Genomic DNA, 6,470 nt, shown 5'->3' on the forward strand with positions numbered 1-6,470 from the left:
GAATGTGATATTGAGGAATGTTCTAGATTACAATCCTGACAGTGCCTAACTGGCCATTCGGCCAAACCCCTCCTCCTGGCCGTCACAGCCAATGGAGCGATGGAGATTAACGACCACTTAGACCTGGAGCACTCGCAACGGCCAATGAGAAGCCTCGCTCTCATCTGCTGAGGGGACGTCCTTGAGCTCTTGACACACACACACACACACACGCATGTATACAGCTACACCTATCATGCACAAACATCCTCTATCACACACACACACATCTACACCTCCCTCCCTCTCACACACACATACTTGCCACTTAATTCACCAGGCCTGGAGGGCAGTGAGAGACCCTATCCCGATGTTTATGGTTTCTGAGAAACTGCAAATCACCACGGTAACGGCTGGGCGGATTTACGAGCGTGGCCCTGTCCTCTACCCATGCATCACCCTAAACACACACTCACCCTAAACACACACTTACCCTAAACACACACTTACCATATACACACCCTCACCCTATACACACCCTCACCCTATACACATACACACAAACCCTTCTTCCAAACCCTACACACACAAACACATCCTACACAGACCTACACATACATACACTCGTTCTACACACACCTGCAGTGCAAAACTGCACTGTGTAAGGCCTTTCAACCTTACACAGGTACACACACACACACCCCAAAACAAGAATGTGTGTGTAGGGTGTTCATCCTTGTGTTTCATGGGGTTTATGACTCTCCTCATCCCTCTCAGAGTTCCAGTCATGGAGCCTAGCAGCCTGTGTCACTGTGTCAGGGTGGGCTGGTTGGATAAGACATCTCTGCAGCAGGCAGGTCAGGCCCAGCTTCAAGACCATCCATGGCTGCCAGAACAGAGAGGAGCACAGGACAAGCTGTCTGGCTTGTCTGGCTTGGCTTGTCTGGCTCTCTCCCTCCTCTCTCCCTCCCTCTTTCTCTCTCTCTTTCTCCCTCCCTCTCTCATTTCTCTCTCTCTTTCTCCCTCCCTCTCTCATTTCTCTCTCTCTTTCTCTCTCCCTCTCTCCTATCTCTTTCCTTTCTCTCTTTCTTCCTCCCTCCATCTCTCCTTTCTCTCTCCTCTTTCTGTCTTTCTCTCTCCCTCCCTTTCTCCTTTCTCTCTCCTCTTTCTGTCTTTCTCCCTCCCTCCATCTCTCCTTTCTCTCTCCTCTTTCTCTCTCCCTCCCTCCCTCTCTCCTTTCTCTTTCTCTCTCTCTTATTATCCTTCCCTCTTTCTCCCACTCTCTGTCTGTTTACATCAGTGGCCCTTCTCTGGCAGTGTATTCTTCCGTGTGTGTGTGTGTGTGTATGTGTGTGTGAATTAGGTTATCACAGTTCAAGCTTTCTTCTGTATCATCAGTCTTACATCAGCAAAGCAGCATAACCTACTGGGGCCTGGCCTGCAGTGTACAGTCAGTGATGTGACTGTGTGTGTGTGTGTGTGTCTCACCTCACTTTTGGCTATCTAACTCTCACATGACTATCGGCAGCACTGTGTGATGTGTGTATGTGTTAGAAGATGTGAGAGTTGTATTCCAGAACACACTTTATCCCTTTGACACCTTTTCATACGATGATTTGTCTTGGCACACTTGTGTGTGTGCGTGAGAGATAAAGAGAAACTATGTGAGCGTTTGTGTGTGTGTGTGGAGCACAGCCAAAGTTATATTAGACCGTAGTTTAGAGTGAGGTTGACACTAAAGGGCTTCATTAACTGAAATTAAGTCACTGGAGCAGAACACAGACCGAGCTCAGACAACCAGCTGGAAAGTGTGAAGGAGGGAAAGAAAGAAAGGAGTTTTAGGAGGAAGAGGAGAGGATGAGAGAGTCAGCAGTGAAAGAGGGTCACCTAGAAGCCACGTTGAAGCAGTTCTTCTCCCCAGACTCTGGGCGAGAGATGATGACATCACTCAAGGGAGGAGGAGGGTGAAGATGACTCATCTTTAACATCCCCAAAAGAGGGATTACTCTCTCCATCACACACACACACACCACAGCCTTCCATAACAGGACTTTCCTTTCTTTCTTCTGCTTCCTGTTTTGTCACCCCTTGAACTCAAAGACTTCCTGTTCTTGGGAACTACCTTTCCTTCCTTTGCAGGTGAATATGGTATCGCATTCTCTCTCTCTCCCCCCCCAACTCGGTCTCTCACCCCCGCCTCCCTCTCTCTCTCTGTCTAGGAACAGAAACCTACCTAGTCAGCAGTTTTCTGACTGAGTGGTCAACAGTTTCCCATTAGAAGAGAAACAACTACACATCTCTCTCTCTCTCTCTCTCTCTCTCTCTCTCTCTCTCTCTCTCTCTCTCTCTCTCTCTCAAACACATAGACACAGATGTGTGTGTGAAAAATGGCAAAAGGTTACTGTGTTGTGTTTGCAGACAGAGTGAGTTATGCTGGGGAGGTCAGCTGGTCTGGAGAGACATGTCACAATGCAGACTTCCTGTCATACAGACAAATATAATCTCTGTCGCAATCTGACCTCGCTCTCTCTGTCTGCTCTCCGCTGGTCTCTCTCCTAAACACACACACAAGGAACAAAGTCAGACTCGCATGAACACACACATCCATTGATGTGCAAGGAATTTCAGTTTCCTAATTTTTGCAAACTTATTTATAGGTGTTCATGTACTGGTGTGTTGAAGTACTGGCGTGTGGAGGTACAGGTGTGGTCACAATGAGGCTGTTCTGTAATGTTCTTGTGTTACAGAACAGAAGGTTGAACCAGGTGAAGTTTTCTAAATGTCTTTTTTTATGTCCTGGTTTTAGAGAAGTGTGTGTGTGTGTGTGTGTGTTCTGAGGTGAGCCCTGCAGTACCAGCTGCCTGCATGTGTTTCCTGTTTTTGACCCTCTGACTGATGACCAAGAGAGTTCCCAGACGAGGCGTCGCACAGCTCTCTCTCTCTGTCTCTCTCTGTGTCTCTCTCTGTGTCTCTCTCTGTGTCTCTCTCTCTGTCTCTCTCTCTGTGTCTCTCTGTGTGTGTGTCTCTCTGTGTCTTTCTCTCTGTCTCTCTCTGTCTCTTTCTGTGTCTCTCTGTGTGTGTTCTCTCTCTCTCTCTCTCTCTCTCTCTCTCTGTGTCTCTCTCTGTGTGTGTCTCTCTCTCTGTTTCTCTCTCTCTCTCTGTGTGTGTGTCTCTCTCTCTCTCTGTGTCTCTTTGTCTTTCTCTGTGTGTCTCTCTCTCTGTCTCTCTCTCTCTGTGTGTGTGTGTGTCTCTCTCTCTCTCTCTGTGTCTCTTTGTCTTTCTCTGTCTCTCTCTCTCACACACACACACCATGCTAGCACCTTTCCTGCTCTGAGCAATGGATGAAATATGTCAGTTCATGTTGTTATCCAGTAGCTGTTATTTTGGCCCGGTGTTGTTTAGTCTGTTTTGTTCTTTGTCAGTATGATGAGTGTGTGTGTGTGTGTGTGTGTGTGTGTTGGGGGGGGGGATTGAGAATATTGTTCTATTATGATTTCATAATGGAGAGAGACAGAGACAGACATGGAGAGATTGTGTGAATGTGATGGTGTGTGGTTGCCTGTTGACAGCGTAGGCTACAGCAGATACACTTCCATAAAAACAAACCCGATTAGTTTGTCAGCACTGGAGTAAAGCTTTTAATCTTGTTAGATGCTACACACATCGTTAAGTATGGCTTCTTTACACTAGTCTGGGAGTGCCACTGTTTTTCTGCTCCAGATACTGTATGTTTGTGAGTGTGTGTGAGAGAGAGAGAGAGCGAGAGAGAGTGTGAGAGAGGGGAGGGGGCAAGAGGGAGATGGGGTGTCAGAGAAATGAGGGAAGAGGGAGAAAGTGAGGAGGAAAAGAAGAAAGGAAAACAGACGTAGATACATGGTAATCTCTCTTAGGCGACACATCAGGTAATTCAGGTAATTAAATCGTCACTGGGCTGGGATGAGCTGCACAGTTGCTGTGCCCCCAAGCACTTCCACGTTAAAGCCAGCAGTCACACTGATCCTACATAAATGCTACACCAGGGTGAATTACTTTATCAAATTAAAGAGTCCATGACCAAGGCTCAGGGGCTTGTTCATATGCAGCCTGCACTTCCAGCCCCGTCCACTAGGGTCTCATATATGCTGAGCAACTCCAGACTCATCTGGGATCAGTCAAGAGGCTAATATGGTATTCATACTTCAGGAAATGTGTTTATATAATCTAGTGAGCGAGAAACTGAGTGGATGTGTGTGTGTGATTGAGTCCCCAACCCTAACTGGACGCACACACACACACACACAATGAGGGGTAGATGGACAGAGACCGTAAGTGAAGAGAGAGACTAAAGAAGAAGAAAGAAAATGATTTAGAGAGGAGTAGAGACTTGGAAGAGAGAAAGAGGTCAAATCAAATCCTTATATCGCTCTTTATCGTACATGTCCCCCGTTTCCATGGTAACTGCAGGAGAGCCACCCGGACAAAGGATGTAACGTGGGACAGGAAGTGGAGAGAGAGAGGAGAGAGAGATAGAGAGAGATAGAGAGAGGAGAGAGAGATTCTGTTCCCAAATGAGTTCAATTGACGATAGTCTTGTGTCATACATTTTAGATGAGCAATATTTTTCCGTTAACTCTACACACATTGTCTAACATCATCTGTTAGATGAACCCCATTCACCTGGGTTCTGTGTGTGTTTGCTCTTAAGGAACACTATCCCCATCTTTCCCTCAGTCACACTCAGGGCACAGCCAAGCCACAGAAAGTGAGCGCTCAGCGAAGGCTGGAGGAGCCGGCTTTGCACAGCTAAGTGTCTGTGAGTTTTTCCATCCCAGAATAACTCGTAAACACGTCGCCGGGCTAGCTGCGGGGGAGAGAGTGTCGTCTAACGATAACAACACAGGAAGTTGCTGCCACGGCAACCACAGAGAGACAGGAAACTATCTTGAGTGGCAGCGGTGTTGCCGTGGTGTTGATGGGGAGGGGGTTGAAGGGATGACGTTATTTGTTGGGTGCAGAAATATTTTAAATCAATAAAACCAATTCAAACTCCCGAACTGGACACTGGTACAGACATTTGAAATTCAGAATTAATTCATTGAATCTTGTGTCTGTGTGTGTGCTATAACCTAGAATATATCCTGGAGCAGGATGTTTTCTAGATGATGAAGGACAGCTAAAGGGACAGAGAGGAGAGGAGGATGGGGGGAGGAGAAGATAAACAGAGAGAGACAAGGGAGAGAAGGTAGACAGAGAAGAGGAGTAAGAAAGATGGAGAAAAGATGAGCAGATAGGATGGAGGGAGGAGAAGAAGGTGGACGAGTTTGATAAGGCTGAACCAAAAGTGACATGCTTTCATTTCAAATATCATTATCACACTTCAATGACAAAAAAAATGACAAAAATCCATTAGCGCCCTCCTTTTATCCTCAGATATCTGTTAACTTCATCAGAGGATCTCCAAACACCGGCCCGTTGCCATGGTGACATCTAGCGAGTTCCGTGAGTGTGTGAGGGGAGGTGTGCGGATCAAAGGAATGACAAGGGTCTTCTCAAACATGTTTTCAATCGCTGCTGCGGAACAAAACACATATTTCCACTGATCCCAGGTCAGATTAAACCTTGTTTTCTCAGTTGCTCAAACTGGGATTTTTGATTAGACTAATCTGTGATGCATGGTAACTCTGGATGTATTTGTATCTTCCAACCAAGATAACCCTGAGCCATGTCTCTGTCTCTCTGTATCTCAGTCTCTCTGTCTCTCTCGTTGTAGTTTTCTAAAGACATGGTCATTGAAGGTCATTTTTACCAACCCTTTACTACCTGTGAAGCCACAACAGAGACAAGCATTCATCAGAGGCCTTTATGCTTGAAATACTTTATTTATCAAAAGCAACCAGATGAAATCTTTAATAAAACAACAGAAACACAATAAATTATTTACGAAGCATACTGTTCTATTATGGATAATACAAAAGGCAGCTTTGACATTTGTTCTGATGAAACATTTGTTCTGATGAAACTATATGTTGGAATAGTTTGATGGGGAGATTTAATCTAAAATATTAAAATAACCAGAAGAACACCAGTCTTTATTAGTGAGACGGAGAACTGGGGAATGTGCTGATGAAACTGGCAAACCCACAGGATGTAGACACATACCACACACGTTTAAGCACACCACACACACACCCTTACTCACACACACACACACACACTAGACTGAATAAATAAAAAGTAGCAGTGATGGTAGCCGAAACTGTTCAGGGTCTGTCTCTCTGAGTGTGTGTATGTAAGTGAGTATGTGTGTGTGTGTGTGTGTGAGTAAGGGTGTGTGTGTGTGTGTGTGAGAGAGTAAGGGTGTGTGTTTGTAATAGGTAGACAGGGGCCAGACAGAGTCTAATAGCCTGTGTCCAATTGGCTGGAGCCTGACTGTCACTTAACTTTCTGGGTGTGCACACACACAAACACATACACACACTCACTCACTGTATATTTCATAAAGGATATTGTGT

This window comes from Hypomesus nipponensis, chromosome 15, assembly GCF_054491055.1.
Source record: "Hypomesus nipponensis isolate SF chromosome 15, ASM5449105v1, whole genome shotgun sequence".
NCBI lineage: Eukaryota > Metazoa > Chordata > Actinopteri > Osmeriformes > Osmeridae > Hypomesus > Hypomesus nipponensis.